Raw genomic sequence first — 17,346 nt, forward strand, 5'->3', positions numbered from 1 at the left:
CAGTGCTAATACCATAAAAACAAATCTTGAAATAAATATGAAATTTCTTGATGGTCTTCATGATCGTTGGGTAACTGTTAAAATGATCTTTCCAGGAAACAAAAATATCAAGAAAATGAACCTCATTGAACTCGATGGGGAACTTCAAGCTCAAGAATCAATAGTCGTGCAACAACATTAGAAGAATGGAGGACCTCTCGCTCTTGTTGTTCTGAACCCCCTTGGTTTCAAGCCCAATGAACCATATCCTTCAAAAGAACCTATGGATGAAGAGTTCCAGAATTAATATGCTCTTATGGTTCACAAATTCAACAGGAGATTCCCACATCAGTACCCTCCCAAAACACCTCACTTCACTAGACCAAAAAAATAACCAACATTACTTCCCAAACATTCGTACCACCTCAGCTCAGCCAAAAGATCAACCAAAATAAATACCATCTATTCAAACCATGTCATCAAAAACCCTTCTGATGATGTGAAACCCTCTGGATCTGAGACCAAAAGTGATACATTCATCGGTCATAATTCTAATGGGATCAACCACTTCGCAAGATACTATAAATAGAAAAAGGTGAAGAATATTGCATACAACATGGAAAGAGCCTTTTAAAGTTTCCAACAAAGAAAAATCCTTCTTTGTCTGAGGAAAAAGAACAAGTCTTGTCATCTAGAGATGAAAAGGAAGGATAAGGCTAGCAATGGATGGGAAAGTTGTTCATGATCGAAAAGAATGATGCAGACTGCATCCCTAAGGATCTTTGGTCCTCCAGATCCGAAGATAAGTGAGAAGAAAAAGTTCTCAAGAACTACTGTTTCATGATCACAAACTCCTTAGCCTCTATCTGAAGCATCATCGAGCAGGTACAATTTACGATTTTTTAAAACAATTTATGTCCAAATATCTGCAAGCCTTACTTAGAACAAAGTTTCATGTCTCTTACAAATTCCTTAGAGGCATATCAAAAAGCTAAGGTAGACAAAGACTCGACCTACCAAGAGCCATATCAAATAAGAGAGTGTTTTGAGCATAAGAAGTTAAAAATAGATCGTTTGAAAAATAACTATCCTTAGATAAGGCTAATAGAACCTTAGCTGATAGTCGGCATGTTTTGGCCCTTGAACAAAGGGATGTATTTGTTAAGGATAATTTATGTTTGAGCTTATTAATAGAAAAACTTTTCAAATTAAGCAAAACAAGCATCTCAAAAATAATTTTCAATATCCTTGGTCTAAAGGATGAGGTCTCGATACAAAAAAGCATACACCTTTGGAAGAACTAAAGGAGAACTATGGAAATATTATGAGGGATATTCTGAAATTGGAATATGATGATAAAAGCATTTAAACCATTGATTTTGAAGGAGATCCAGTTTTCAATGAATTTCAAAATGAAAGTTTAGTTCCAAGAACCTTTGTGGTTCCTGCTGAAGTGATTAATAGCATTTCATCCTTGAAAATTCAAAATTACTTCGTAAAAGATCAAGTACCATGCTACACAACCAGTTTAATTCCAAATAACTGTGTTATCAAAGAGATTACTCCAGAAACCTATGGACATGCTTATAATTAATCTATTGAAATTAGAGGAATAATCTAGGCTAGATCTTCGGATAACGAAACTGTGGACGAACAAATTATCATTCCTGATAAGCTAGTTAATCGATAAATTCCACCCTCAGAACCTACTAAAACTTCTAAAACTTCTTCCTTCTCATTTACAAAAATTCTAATTTCTAAACCAAAACATGATGCATACGCTAAACTATAACTTATGTTGATCCTAATTCAAACAATACATGTTCAATCATCCCAATTGTCTTTAGTTCCACAAACCATGTAGAAGGAGAAAGTTCAGGATCTACTAAGGAAGAAATCATCTCTTCCAGTAAAAAAGGATCCCATGAACCTTCGAACATAAGGAAACCCTAGCTAAATTTCTTTGATGTTCTTTCCCCCCAAAACGAAGCAAAGACTATAGTTGCACAAGAGACTAAGTCTAGACTTAAGCAAATAATTAGAAAGGAATATAATAGTAAGCATAACAGAAAATTTGGTCCCACAATTGATAGACCAAAACCAATCAAACCATAGAGCCAGTAAAGATTCTGACCAAATCACCAATACCGAAGCCTCTTGAGTAAATTCCTTCTATCAGTACAGAAGAAAAAACCTTACCTTCGGTACCAGTTGAAAAACAAAAATCAGTAGAATCCACTCATAAACTGGTTGATACTTATAATTGGTGGATTAATGAAACAAATATCATCTTTTGCATCTATCTAGTATTTCATTCCAAGCCTTTATATCATAAGAAACATCGTCTATGTACTTCTGTTACAAATTCACTTGTCAATGAAATTGTTGGGTTTTTATTCAAAATTGGCTTCAAAAACATAAAAATGGAAATGGAAGACTTTGATTTTGAACAAAATATAACTAGTTTTATTCCCACCAAAAGTTCATTTTTCAAGACTTTGAAAGATAAAAACAACCATGGAAAGAAAAGTGTTACAACCTTTGAAGACTTTGATTCTCATGGGAGATTGTAAGTTGATGAAGTGTGACCTGAAATTTCAAGGTTAAAGTTCTCTAGAGATATCTACCAACAATAAATCAACTTGATAAGATGATAGTCTTCTTCTTGAAATAAAAGAATATCTTAAGCTCTTAAGACAAAGAAACTAGTTTGCCCTAAAAGAGAGTATTCAAGTATCATCTTCATTTTTATGTTCTTAACACTTTAATAGTCAAAAACTAAAGAGAATATGGAGATGGGAAGCCACAAATTTCGTTGTTTTGACTTAGTGAAAGAATTGAGAAAACTAGTTCTTTTATGTACTAACTTTAAGCCTTTATCCCATGGGTCTTAGCACTTTAAGACCCATGCTTCATCTAATCAACTAGACATGAGATATATATATATATATATATATATATATATATATATATATATATATATATATATATATATATATATCAGAATCAAATTCTTATAAATAATATATTTGCATCAGGTTGTTGTTAGTGTGACCCTTTAGCATCATATATGATATAGCAATATCATTCTATAATGACTCTTGGGCATATAGATCTTTCAAAAACCTCTGGACCCAAGCAATCATGGGTACTAAAACAAATTACTTAATCTTTTACAGGAACTATGTTTCGACAAGGGAGTTAATAGTTGGTTCATTGATAGCGCGTGCTCTTTACACATGATAGAAGATTGGAATAACTGCGAGACTTACAACCTACAAAAAAGTGGAATATGTTACGTATGGAAATTATCCAAATGGAATAATCAAGGGTTATGGTGTACTCACAAATGGCACATTCAAAATTTAGAAGTTTTCATATGTTACTGGTCTTAAACACAACCTCATCAGTGTGGCGATGTTGACCGATGCCAAGTTCAGAGTTGAGTTTGATGAAAAAACAACTATGTAATGTAGCAAGATTGATCCAAATGTTCCATCACATCAAAATGAAATGGGAATATGTATCCTATAGAAACTGAACTCGTGATTGGGAAACCTCAATTATGTTTTCTTGTCAAAGCAGCTTCTGATGAAAGTTGTGTTGTGGCACCGATACCTAGCTTACTTGAATTTCAAATACATCAACATCTTGGCAACTGGTAAACTTGTGCAAGGAATGCTACTTCTAAAATTTTATAGCAACACTTCATGTACTGCTTGTGAATGTGCAAATATCAACAAAAAATTAAAACCTCAGATCATTGATTCTACCATTAAAGAATCACTACAGTTACTACACATTGACTTATGTTGCCCATCGGTAATTGAAAGTATGTATCAGAAGAAATACATTTTGGTAATTATGGATGACCACACTTGATTCCCATTGGTCTTCTTTCTTGAACAAAAATCTGAAACTGCTCAGGACTTGATCAACTCCATCAAAAGGGATTACAGTTCATACGAATCTTCTGGTTAGAAGCATCTGGGTGACAATGACACTGAATTTACCAATGCTCATCTAAACAAATATTTTTTTGAAAAAGGAATTAATCATAATTTATATGTTCTTTACACTCCTCAGCAAAATGGTGTTGTTGAAAAAAGAAATTGAACCCTCGTTGAATCATCATGATCCATGCTCAACTTTGTAAATATTATCTTGCACATTTGGGTTGAATCTGTTGCTACCACCTGCTTTGTTCAAAACTGAAGCATCATCAACAAATCAAATCAAATGCATGTCGTATCAATCACTCAATTGTAAGAAAGCCAATGTCAAATTCTTTCACATAATTGGTTGTAGGTGTTTTATCAAGAATAATAAATATCACTTGAGCAAATTTCAACCCAAATGTGACAAAGCCATCTTTCTTGGATACTCCACCATAGGTGTTGCATGTAGGGTTCTGAACAAAAGAGCATGTCTAGTTGAAGAAATCTTTGATGTCACATTTGATGACTTGTTTGTTCGAAACTCTTAACAAACTCATGTCACCTATCACATCATGGAATGTGATGCATCCTATTCAGAAAAAACAACTCAACAAGTCATAATCAACATCGAATTTGTACCTCCCAAAGTTTCCCTTGATTGTGATCTCTTACATTCAACTGAAGATCCTGTTTCCACCAATTCTTTTGGACCTTTTATTTTAGAAGCTTCAACAAGAGAAGCCACATCTTATCCGGTTGAGGGGAAGAATCACACTACAGATCCAAGATCTTCAATAATTTAGGGGGAGAAATCAAAATTCTCTAATTCGTCTAATCATCTATTGAACTCTCTTCCAAAAGTTGATACCAATGGTGGAACCCATTTGACAACTGTTAACTCTATATAGCCAAAAAAATACGCCTTTTGGTGATATTATCGTTTAAGGGGAGCTTCCGTTAAGTGTTCCTAAAGGTTCTCATAATAGTACAGAAGACATCATATCAACTGTTGCAATTGACTATATTACCCCTCACCTCCACATTTAAACCAAGGATCATCCAAGAAACCAAGTCATTAGCAATCCTAATGATGGTATTGAAACCAGGTCAACGAAAGTTGTTCAGGATGAATGCCATTATGTAGCATTTATCGCATTGGAGGAACCCAAAAATATCTATGATGCATTAGAACACTCTGATTGAATCACTACCATGCAAGAAGAACTAGCTTAATTCGAAAGAAACAAATTTCTGATCCTTGTCCCTCCCTCAAATCATCAAGTTATTATTGGCACTCGTTAGGTATTTCGAAACAAATTTGATGAATTTGTAGTTTTCATCCAGAAAAAAGGCTATATTATTTGGAAAAGGATATAATCAACAAGAAGGAATTGATTACGATGAAACATATGCGCATGTCGCAAGACTAGAAGCAATACGACTCTTCGTGGCTTATGTAGCTCACAGGAACATCAAAGTTCATCAAATGGACGTCAAAATTGCCTTTCTCAATAGAGAATTAAAAGAATAATAATATCTCCAGCAACTACCAGGTTTTTAAAACCTGGATCTTCCCAACCACTGCTACAAACTAATGTAAGTGGTATATGGTCTAAAACAAGCTCCTCATGCTTGACATGAAACTTTGACTAAGTTTCTGGAAGACTCAGGATTTATCAGAGGAATAGTTGATCCAACATAATTCAAAAGATAAAATCATAAGAATGTGATGCTTGTTCAAATTTATGTTGATGACATCATCTTAGGATCAACCGATGAATTTGTGGTTGCTGACTTCTCAAAACTCATGGTAAGTAAATTTCAAATGAGATTGAATCGTAAAATGAATTTCTCTCTAGTATTGCAGTTAAAATAATCCTTTCAAGGTACATTCATCCACCAAGAAGAATATACTTTTGAACTGCTCAAGAGTATTCCATGGACAATTGTGCACCGTCCAAAGTACTCATGTCCTTCATGGCGAATATGTCTGCTGATCTATCCAGAGAATCTGTAGATCATAAGACTTACCGAGGAATGAAATTCTCTTTCTAAAACTAATCTCTCTAAATGAACATTACATAATGGGATTCACTCACTTGCTAATTATAGGAAAAGACTCAACCCATTTACATATACAAGAGGGTAAGCCACATCCACGAAGAACTTTGCACCCTAACATATTATTATACTGATATATATATATATATATATATATATATATATATATATATATATAATAGATAGAACATCTAATATCTTAGTGATAAGGCTCAGTTCTTATTGTAGATTAGATACAATCCATTGATTGATGGGATATACTCGTTTAGTTTAGTATATATTTAACATTATGGTGAAACCCTAATGTTAACGTCTTGGTGACCGTCTTTGTGACATTCGTTCTCTTGGTGAGAACAACCCCTTTCTTGGTGAAAGACATCTTTATGACTAATTCATGTTCTTTAATTTTTTTGTTATTTATTTGGCTTAATTAATTTATTCTTTGTTAATTATACTTGAAGTGCATTAGATCGATACAAGCCTTCACTTTCTTCACTTAATCCATTAAGTCCAAGTCTCCAACTTTTAGATCTAAATTAACAAGATGTCTAAATGGATAAAGTTTCCAACTTTATCCATAATAATGCCACAATCTTACAAGATCTAAACTTTAATACACCAAAATGGCTTTAAGGACCAAGATAACATACATGGCTAAAAGGGAAGGCAAAATATCACAACTTTCCTAGCCTATGAGGTCCAAGAACCATTCTAAACTAATCAAAGGATGTTGGAGTCCACTCAACTCCAAGATCTCCCATAAAATGGACAAAAAGTGCCAAAAATCCCAAATGACAAGATCTAAGGAACTAGATGGCAAGATTGGAACTTTATACTTATAATAGTCCAGATATGTAGTGCCTTTGATGGATCCAAACCTAAAGCATTATTCCTTGCAACCAAAAGAGCATTCTTGATCTTTAAGTTCCATCAAAATAGCATAAAAAGAATCCAAACGAGTAGAGAGGAGAGAGGAGAAGCTCAAATCTTGAAGGTGGAGGCTAGCGTTTCTCCGAAGAGGTCCTAAAGATGATGGAGGCTGATAAAATGCCTAAAAATGCAGAAAATTAAGCTTCAATACGTTGAAAACTCTAAAAGTAATCATGGACTTGGGCCTGACTGATCCCCACGCTGTGGCCACGAATTTCCACCCAAACTCACCTCAACTTCAAACAGCCATAACTTATTCATTTCAACTCCATTTTCGGCGATTGTTATATCCACAAGAACCTATTTATGAGCCCCATAACCCTATCTAATAACTTTTAACTTAATACATGTCGAAGTAAAACCGTAGTCCATGCAAAAAGCCACGAAGAATACTTTTCCTATATTACCCTTTTTCTTCCAAGCACAAATTGAAGGCTTTAATCACTTAATCAATATTATCATCACCCAATAAGGTCTAAACCCCATTACCTTGAAGCCTAAGGCCTTTAATAAATCCACTTATAGTCCAAAATCTCAAAATAAGAAACTTCTCAAAACGTGATGTTACAACTCTCCCCCACTTAAACTGGATTTCGTCCTCAAAATCCGTCTTGGTTAGAATCTCTTAAAACAATGCAAATATATTCCATAAGCTCCCTCTAACCACTTTGAAATCAAGGCATCTATAAAGAGAAGTAAGAGATCACTTGGAAACCTATAGCTATGAATAAACAACCCAATAACTTGAAATTACTCAACTGCAACCACCATCCTCCTCTCCCCAACTATATGCCCAAATCCTAATGAAAACCATTCAAATCGGGAAACTTATCAAAAAAGAAATTACTACTAGCTCCATCACTAAACCCCAAAAACTAGGAAACCATCTGCCTAAAGTCTAGGAACCGTACCTTAAGACTGATGATCACCCATCGTCGTACATACCCATAGTCCCCTATCAGCTAAGGAGTGCATCCACATGACAAATCACTCAAGGCATTTACAATGAACTTAATGACTCAAGATTTTAGAACCAATACCCAACACTGGTAACCAAACCCTAATAATCAATATGCATAGCAAACGGGGTTCATACTACAAACATTCATCAAGAGACTATGATGCACAATTAATACTCCCAACAACCTCTTGATATCAACATGATCCAAACCAGTTGGTCACTGAGTCTCCCAACTCCTAAAAATACACTAACACTCAACTATGCTAAGGACTAACAACCAGAGACTTAAGAGTCTTAATCAAATGACTATCGGGTCCTACCTATATGAATCACATAGCCACTGGTTCACAATACATTGCGACACCTTCTAACCACTAAAATCATATGTGGTACTATGTCGTTCTTGTTGTAATTCCATCATTTATGGCTAGTACCACAGGGGCCTAAAGATATTCAACCATCAACCCACTGACTTGTAGGAAACCAATTAACCTCCCTCTTGACACTAAGCAACACAACACAGTCCATACCCTTCTATAGCATACAATTCCTTTCATTGATCATGCTACTACCAATGCAAAATCAGATGAAAACATGGTCACACACAACCAGAGAATGAGCCATACCAACCCTGGATCTACTGCGTTCCTTTTTCCTCATAACCTTACTCACTGGGTGAAGTACCAGTAGATCTAACAAAATAACAAACCTCAATCGTTAATAGAGTCATCCTCATGAATGACTAAAACAAGATCCCACACCTAGATTGAAACTGAACATATTCCACCAATACGTAACTAGGTCGTTAAAACTTCGAAAGTTATCCAAAATGTTGTTAAAACCATTTCATCCCGACATGCCAAAATTAGATTCTACGAAGATCCAAAGCCACACCTAAAGAACTAAACAACACCACTCTGACGTCCGGACTCCGAATAACCAAGACAACAACTAAACCCGAGCCCGCTATGAAAAATACTCCCATAACCAACAATTAAGAGTACCCATACTCAAAAACCAGAATGCATGACGTACAGGACTTGACGATAGGTCGACGCATCCATTGAACTTCAACCGATACAACTCGAAACTTTCGAAGAACCTCCGCTATTGATGATGAACGAATGACCAACGATCGAGAATTCATTGACTACTAATCCAAAGATCCAATACACTATGGAACAAATCCCATGTGGAACTAAACATACCAATACCTGAAGCTAATTTATTGATCAATAACTACCCTGTCTAGAATATAGATAGAAATTTATACAACGAGCTACATATCCCTCAACAACAGCTACTCAACCTGACCTACCCAAACACCTCTTGATCTATTAATCAGTATTCTCGAAAGGAGGCACTAGATACAACGAGCTCCTTCTCTAACAAATTCCTGCCTCGAAGATAAGTCATGTATTCCTGAGCACATACATTTGATGAAACCTATCTTTGCACTCCCGAATTGACCAAATCTTGAACCAAAGTCTCACATACCCGGACCACAGATCCTTATAACCCATTCCTATGAAACCATAAATTCGAACAACTTGACGATCCCCCAAGTAGAATACTCAGTTCTCCCCCACTTAGGTTTCGAACCACCACCGATTGATGGTGAAACAAACCAATACTCAAACCGACTCAACCAGATGCGTAACATCCCTCCCTGAATCTCGACATGTATATCCCAACGCAAGATGATATTCTAGATAAGTACTAAAAAAACTCAAAGAGATTATGAATTTCATATGGACACCCTGGAAACTTCCCAAGTATAATCGCCCCTTACATCAGGAATCCCATGTAAATGCACAAGCAATAATTCTGATGGTCCATTCATAGCACCGATCCACAATCTAGAGACAATTAGACTAGCACCTGACCCGCCTATATTCAAATAAAGCAGAACCTTGATCTTATCTCAAGGTAACCTTACCACAAGAATCCTCTTGTGCATTCCTACATTGCCACACTTGCTGCCAAAAACCGTAGCTATCTAGCCCCATGTTGGGTCTACATCCCAACTCAGAAAACCGCAACTATCTAACCTTACCACAGGAAGCTAAAAGATAATAACCCCCATCATAGATAGTGACATCCCCATCCATCTGCCAATCACTCAGCCTCCAGCTGCAATCCACGAGCCGATCATAACAATTACTTCCTTCTTGAGTTCCGTGACTCAACTGACACTACCTCGAGTAAGGCCCTCGAGACCTTAGAATCAACTAAGTCACTTAGGTCTGCGTCATTCAAACCCAAACTGACATGGCCACTAAGGCCCAAATAATAACCAAACTTATCCTCGGACTTAACAACCATAACTAAAAGATCGACAGATACGGAAACACTGTCGCGAATCATGGTATCAAACCATGCGATCTACGATCAACCAGCTCCTTAGACATTCATGACTTCCCTTAATTCGAGTATGGATCTTGTGCTTCCAGTAGTACAGGCCCAATACTACCTTCCAAACCTATCCATATTTTCCTAAAGAATCATCTCGAGTCCTCTAAGTCACCTACTCATAATAATACTTCCAATACTCACTAAACATCATAGCACGCGCACTATAGCACTTCCTAGGCTCTCCTAGGATCCCCACCTCACCCTGCCATCAACTGCTGAAAAACCCCTATTAATGTCAGCTAATTACTTCATGAATACAATTACATGCAACAAAACTTAAATAATCTTTCAACTAAAAGACCCAACCCTACAACGGTTAGACTCATAAAAGAGTTGTGCAATAGGGCCGAATCAATCATTCTAAAATTATTTAGCCCTTGTAGTATGTAACTTAATATATTCATTTAATAGTTAACTCACATCAATATGAGACCTACAAAGCATAAACCAAGAAAAATTCGAGCAGTCAAACCGAACAACACTAAGACACCATAAAATCAGGCAGATCCTTAAAAACAAATCTTGACCACTAGGCCCAAGCATCTAGGATACACATACATCCTATATCTATTCTCTTAAGAGTTTCAAATCCTTCATGGAGCTGGCCTTCTACGAATCATACTCACTCAAGGAACTTCCACTAACCCTGCAGTTGCTCGTGTATGCTAGTCATACATAACACTGGATTCAATAGACGGTCGAATACTTGATTCTACTCTAAGCCTATAAACAGACAAGGAACATGAAATAAGGCTAAATTAAATATTATCTGGCTATAAAATCTTAGTTATGTACAACTGATGGATTTTGAGCATTACATCAATCCTATGGTGCACATGCAAACCCTAAAGCTTTGGATCTAGGTTTCTCTAATTGTACATGCAAATCATCCAAAGCTTGAAAACCCTAATTCTAGCATACAAAAATCAAAAATCATAACTAAACTAGGGTTAAGAAATTACCTTTCAATTGTAGCTTGAAGATCTTGAGCTTTGAGAACTGATGTAGCGCAAAAAAAAACAACACAAAGATAACCAAGAATGAACCTGTTGATTCTAAAAGAATAGCCAGGACAATCTCTTCAAAATCACGTTGATTCTACGAATACCGTGGGATTGGCTTCAAAATCTGGGTTAACACACAGAATTTGGGAGAAAATCGAAAGTTCATAAAATCGATGATCGACCATCCAAATTACATCAAAAACAGTTAAATAAGAAACAGAAATTAAAATGAAACCCTAAAAGTCCATGGGCCAAATACAATCCCAAAAACAAAACCCAAAAATTAAGGAAAAATAACAAAATTGTTCATAACTCCATTTAGAAAGTGATTTATAGACGTGCTCCTTGCTCCAAGCTTCGATTTGACTGGTCGTAGGCCCGAAACGGAGATTCATAGCCAAAGTTATGGCCATTTTTGTGAAGCCCCTTTGGTCACACGATTGTGGGCCTCTAGGAACGCAAGGGCGTGATCCTCCACACTAGGGCCCGCATTAAGAACCTAGCACATCAAATGCGATGCCTCTAATGAATCACAAACACCAAAGCAAGTTGCATGATCTTGGAGAGAGGAGAAGGAGGCTTAAAATTGGCTCAATGATCTCTAGGGTTCAAGTGGTCCCGATTTGTGAAGCCATAGGGTCCTTTATATAGGTGAGTTGCTAGGGTTTCAGTCAAAATGCTAATTAGATTGCTTAGGTCTTAAGCAGTCTATAGGAACCTTCCAGAAACAAGGCCTGGACGAATTCAGGTGGGCTTTCCCCCTTGTTTTCGTCCATCCCCTTCTAAGGGATCCACAACTAAAAATCCAATTGTATTATAATTGCAGTTCCAGTCCCCTAGGTTCAATTAATATCTTTTGATCACAAAACTAAATTCTTAATTAATTCTTGACCAATATTAGTTAACCAATATGATTTCTCTTTTAATATATTATTCATATAATATATTAATAAACCATAATAACCTCTTTCTCCATTAATCATCCAGTCAAGTTGCTCTGGTGAAGGCAACCCAAAAAGACCATGCTACAACCGAGTCAAGTACATACCAAATATAGTCATGGGCTTAGACACCTAATCCAACAACATCTATGATGCATACACTAAGTAACCATAATAATAGCGTCAGTTCCATATAGCATAACAAGAAATTCTCCTAGGCTATCAGGCATCATAAATCAGGCAATTTTATCATGTAATTCCTGAAGATCCCTAGCCTACAACTAGCATATAATTCTATCATAATCATCATAAGCAAATAACCATGTGGGTATATTGGGGAATACTTTCTTGCTCCGGTTGATCGTACACATCTCATCCTTCCTTGGTTACTTTTGAAAATAATTTGAAAACTTTTATAGATCCTTGGGTCTGGATTCACACGAATGTTCATCAAATTCTCTCAAACCGTGGCATTGATACCAACTTGTAACGTCCCCAAAATCAAATTAAAAAATTTCATTTTTTGAAGCCATTTTAAAATCATCAATAAGTCATACAACATGTTGTTTCCAAAAACATAGTTATGTAATCAAAGTGCCCAAAAACATCTCTCAATATAAATCCCATGATGATGTGTACAATCACACATTTGCCTTGCCCCGATTGAGCCGGTGAGTGTGTCAGGGTGGGAGACCCTGAATGATATGATTTTTAGATCCGAGGAAGGTAAATCCATTTAGGGTACTTCGGGAAGAGAGGATCAGGTCAGATGCATTTAGTGGAGGGTCTCGAGAAGAGACCTAAGACTTCTGCGCAGCGTTTGAGAGGCCAGCAGGGCCGGAGTCAGTACAACATGTGCAGGAAACCGTATGATGGAGTTATCGCTCCAAGAGTATGGGTTGCTACAAGCGTAGCAGGATTGATCATGTCAGCAGGTGACATTGCGAGTGGGTGCTCGACTTTGGGCTTGTCCGATCTGATGGATCGACAGTAAGGTTTTGGACAGTTGTGGCAGGGTGAGAGTGTCGTGAGACTACGCAGTAGCCTGTAGCATTTACCAGTCTCTAGACAGCGGTAGGATGGTGGTAAATTTGTATTCGCCTTCGGATTTCTTTGGTAAAAGGGTGGATTTGGAAGTGATTAGGATCATCCGATTGGTTAAGATTACAAGAGTATTCTTCCGGATATCCAGAGTTGAGTGATCATTGTATTGGCTAGCAATGGGGCGCTTGTGTTGTTCGGTGCAGGATTTTGGCGAGTCATGCATATTGATGGAAATGGATCGGAGGTCCATAAGGTGGAAGAGGTGGAAGAGCATTGTCAAGCCCAAGTGGAGGAGAAACAAGTGACTGCTTAGGCCTAGGTTGTGTTGGTGGGAGTTCTGGAAACTCCTAATCGCCGGTCGGCATCATCTTGATCATGTTTAGTAAGCAGTGGGAATCCGTAGGTGTGATCCAACTCCTAATGGGATATAGGATTTGGCTCGAGAGATGTGACATTGTGATAGTTTGAGTGCAGAGAGGCCATGGGTGGTAATCACGATAGGATTGAAGTAGTGTTAGGTTGTGATAGGATCGTAGTATTCATCGGTTCGAAGTAGACTGGTTATGGGATGGTCACAAGCATGGAAGGGGGATCAGCTCATGCTTTGGGCATGCCGACCACGGATCTCAAGAAATTATCCTCTGTTTTGCGATTGAGGATCTTCGGAGTCCATGGGCGAGCCCGAACGATTATAGGAATTCGGGATAGAACTAGTAGAGACCGTGTGGTCAAAATTTTGGATCTTGAGTTGCAAGATCATGGGGAGAATCAGTATGTGACGCAGTAGGATTTAGGCTAGGTAGCCTTGATATTTGATCTCTTGGGAACCTGGTGGTTGGACCAGGTTCGAGACTGGTAGTCTCGGGGATTGGCTTAAGGGTAGTTATTTATCGGTCAAGTAAGGGATATAGGGAAGTTGTGGGGCATTATGCAAATGCAGATTCATGGATCTCAGGGTAGGCGCAGAGTATCGATTCGATTTTTGGTAAGATCCCGAATCAGAGTTTATGCGTGTTCAGTGTGAGACATTCGTTCCATTTGAATAAGGATTGAGATATTTATACGCTCAGGGCATCAATCGCAGGGTTCAAGGGTAATGGATGGGTTTAGTTGATGGAAGTTAGAGTTATCGTGATATGTATTGGGTTGGTTTTATCCGTGAAGGAGCCATAGCGTGTTTGAAGTGAGGAAAAGATGGGTTGTACAAGACCGGGTATGAGATGAGACTACAGTGGGTCATGTAGCCTTTATTGTGTTACAGAAGTTTGATGGCAAGGTGTGTAAGAAAGTCCGGCCAATCGTTTTTATTTTCGGGAGACGTGTGGGACTGTTGTGTGTCTGTTTTGGTAGCCCAACAATCGGTTAGGTGTCCAGTGTTTCAAGTAATTGACAGATAAGGTGCGATCAGAGAGGTCTCGGCTGCTTCTGAAAAGCAGCAAGTGGTAGCAAGAAGAGTCGAAGTGGGTTCAGTGACTTGGGATTCGTGTGTGGAGTTGCTTGTATTCAAGGTATACGCTACGTTGTTTTCACTTGGATTAAATAATCTCAGAGTGGCTGACTATACCCTGTAGCACTACTCTCGTCTAATTCTAACCGTTACAGGGACGAGTCTCCTACTCGAAGGATTATTTAAGCCTCCTGTCAAGTTGAGCGTTCTGCAGCTACATTTGATCAGTAACTTTGTTGTTTTGGAAGCCTCAAGGTATTACGGGTGGAAAGTATTCTATTTAGGATGGTTTTCTTATGGAATAAGTTCGATGATGGTTCAGTGTGGGCATTTGTCGGGGAAGCTAGGTCAAATGGAAGTTTCGAGTTTCGGAAGGATAGAGGTGGTCTTCTGCAAGGGATTAAGGATTCGTTTTCTTTGGATTGGAGATTTCTATTAGGGATGGTTTCATTTGCCTTGGGAAGGTTGTGGTATTCTAGGGTTTGTGGCTGTGTTGCTCAAGTTGTCTGGTATGTAAGGGTCGGTAACGAATGATTTTGAGGATGAAACCTAATTTATGTGGGGGAGAGTTGTAACGCCCTGTTCCAAATCGATTCCTAGTCTGAGGCTGTGGCCCGAAGATCGGTCATCATAAGGATTAGGGATTTTGAATAGATAAGATCTAGGCCCATTTGGGTATGGGTGATGTATTAGACGTGATTTGGGTGTTCGGTTCATGTTTTGGAGCCTAGGGGTATTTCAGTAAATTGTCAGTTTGGGCTTTTATGGAAAATGGATTTTCGTTCGGAAGGTCTTAAGAAAGGTATGAGTTGATAGAAGTGTAGGGCTTCTCATTACCTTTCCTTGGATATAAGGAACGTCGGAATCGGGCTTATAACGAAGAAGTTATGGCCTTCAGAAGTTTCATGGTTTTCACGCTTAGCCGACTACGCAGGGCATTCACAAAGTGTACGCGGGGCATACTATTGAAGAAGGCAGTATGTGGGGCATACCTTGGAGTACGTTGGGCGCACTGACTAGGATGGTCGTGAATGTTCTTCGGAGTACATTAGGCATACCATATGTACATTGGACGTACTCTAGTCATATCAGAACCCTATTTTAGGTTCTTGGACCCTATTTAAGCTCCTTATCTCATAACCTAACCCTTATATCTTCATCCTCCATCCCTCTAAACCCTAGAAATCGACCCTTAGCCCCTATTTGAGTGATTGTAGAGGTTCAAAGTAATTTTTGTGTGTTTTGGTGCTTGAGGGGGGAAAAGGAACTACTTGAAGAGTCATTGTTTGACCTGGAGCTTTTGGATCCAAGATTTGTGCACCTAGATCTATCTTCTAGAGGTATAAAGTATTAAACTTGACGACTTTTTCATGTAGATCTAGCTAAGTGGTACATTGTTATGGTTTTGGTCCCTTTGAGGTGGTTCTTGCGAGTAGAAGTTACTCTAGAACCTTTGAGTTTCATATTTGGTCCTTATTGAGGTTATGGAGTCATAAAGTTTGACTCTTGATGGGTATAAACCTTCCATGCATGATTTGCTAGTCATTTGACGAAGTTTAGGACTTAGGGTTTGGATTTAGGCCCCATTGAGTTATGCTAAGTCATAAAGTTGGAAACTTTATGACTTAAGAAGTCCCTTGAAATTAGATATGGAAGTTTAGACTGAGGTCTTAAGGTATTAAGAAGTTTTAAAACATTTTGGGAGTGATTTTGACATTTTGTAATTCATTTTTGGTGTTTGGGCTTCATTAAGCCATGCAAAGGCTTAAAGCATTTGACTTTATGGCTCAAGTCACTTATATTTGGCTATTCTGAGGTATTGGACGTCTTGGCTTAATGGACTAAGACCTAGAACTAAGAGTTCGTCATCAGAAGGAGTACGTTGGGCGTACAATCTCTTAAGCCCTTACGCTTAGCGTACAATCTGAGTACGCCCCGCGTACTCAGCAGAGTGGGATTTCAGGTTTTAGGCTTCGGTTTGGGCCATCTTTTGGGCTTTGTTGTTTTGGGCCCTGTTGGGCCTTCGGGTTTTGGGTTGATATTTATTTTTGGAGGCCCACTATGGTTTTGGGCCCAATTTGCAAAATTGGACCATAGATTGGGCCTTGGATAGTTTTTGGTATTTGGGGCTTGTGGACTATTAGTTTTGGGCCTACATTTTGAACCAAGTTAGGTTAGAGGTAAAATGGTCCATTTACCCCAAGTGTGGATTTAAGGTTATGCATTGAAATCCAAATGGTTAATTGGGTTTTGTCTTGATGATTGACAATTCGGGGATCAGTTAGCCAGCACCCACAGATTTATTCGTGGGACTTCAACAATGAGAGGTGAGTCTCCTCACCATACTAATGGGTCGAAGGCACCAAGGGCGGCCCATTATGTGTTATGTGGTATGCTATTTGAGTATGTGGTATGTGGTGTATGCTATTTGTCTTTGTGATACTTTCATGGAAGACCTCGGGGGTTCCTGAGGCACTTGGGTGTAAGACCTTGGAGGGTTTCCATGGCATCCTAAGTAAAGACCTCGGGGTGTTCCCGAGGCACTAGGGTGTAAGACCTTGGAGGGTTTCCATCGCATCGTTAGTTAAGACCTCGGGGGGTTCCCAAGGCATTGGGGTAAGACCAT

The sequence above is a fragment of the Lactuca serriola genome, chromosome 8 (genome assembly GCF_051521515.1).
Source record: "Lactuca serriola cultivar US96UC23 chromosome 8, Lser_US96UC23_V15, whole genome shotgun sequence".
Classification (NCBI taxonomy): Eukaryota; Viridiplantae; Streptophyta; class Magnoliopsida; order Asterales; family Asteraceae; genus Lactuca; species Lactuca serriola.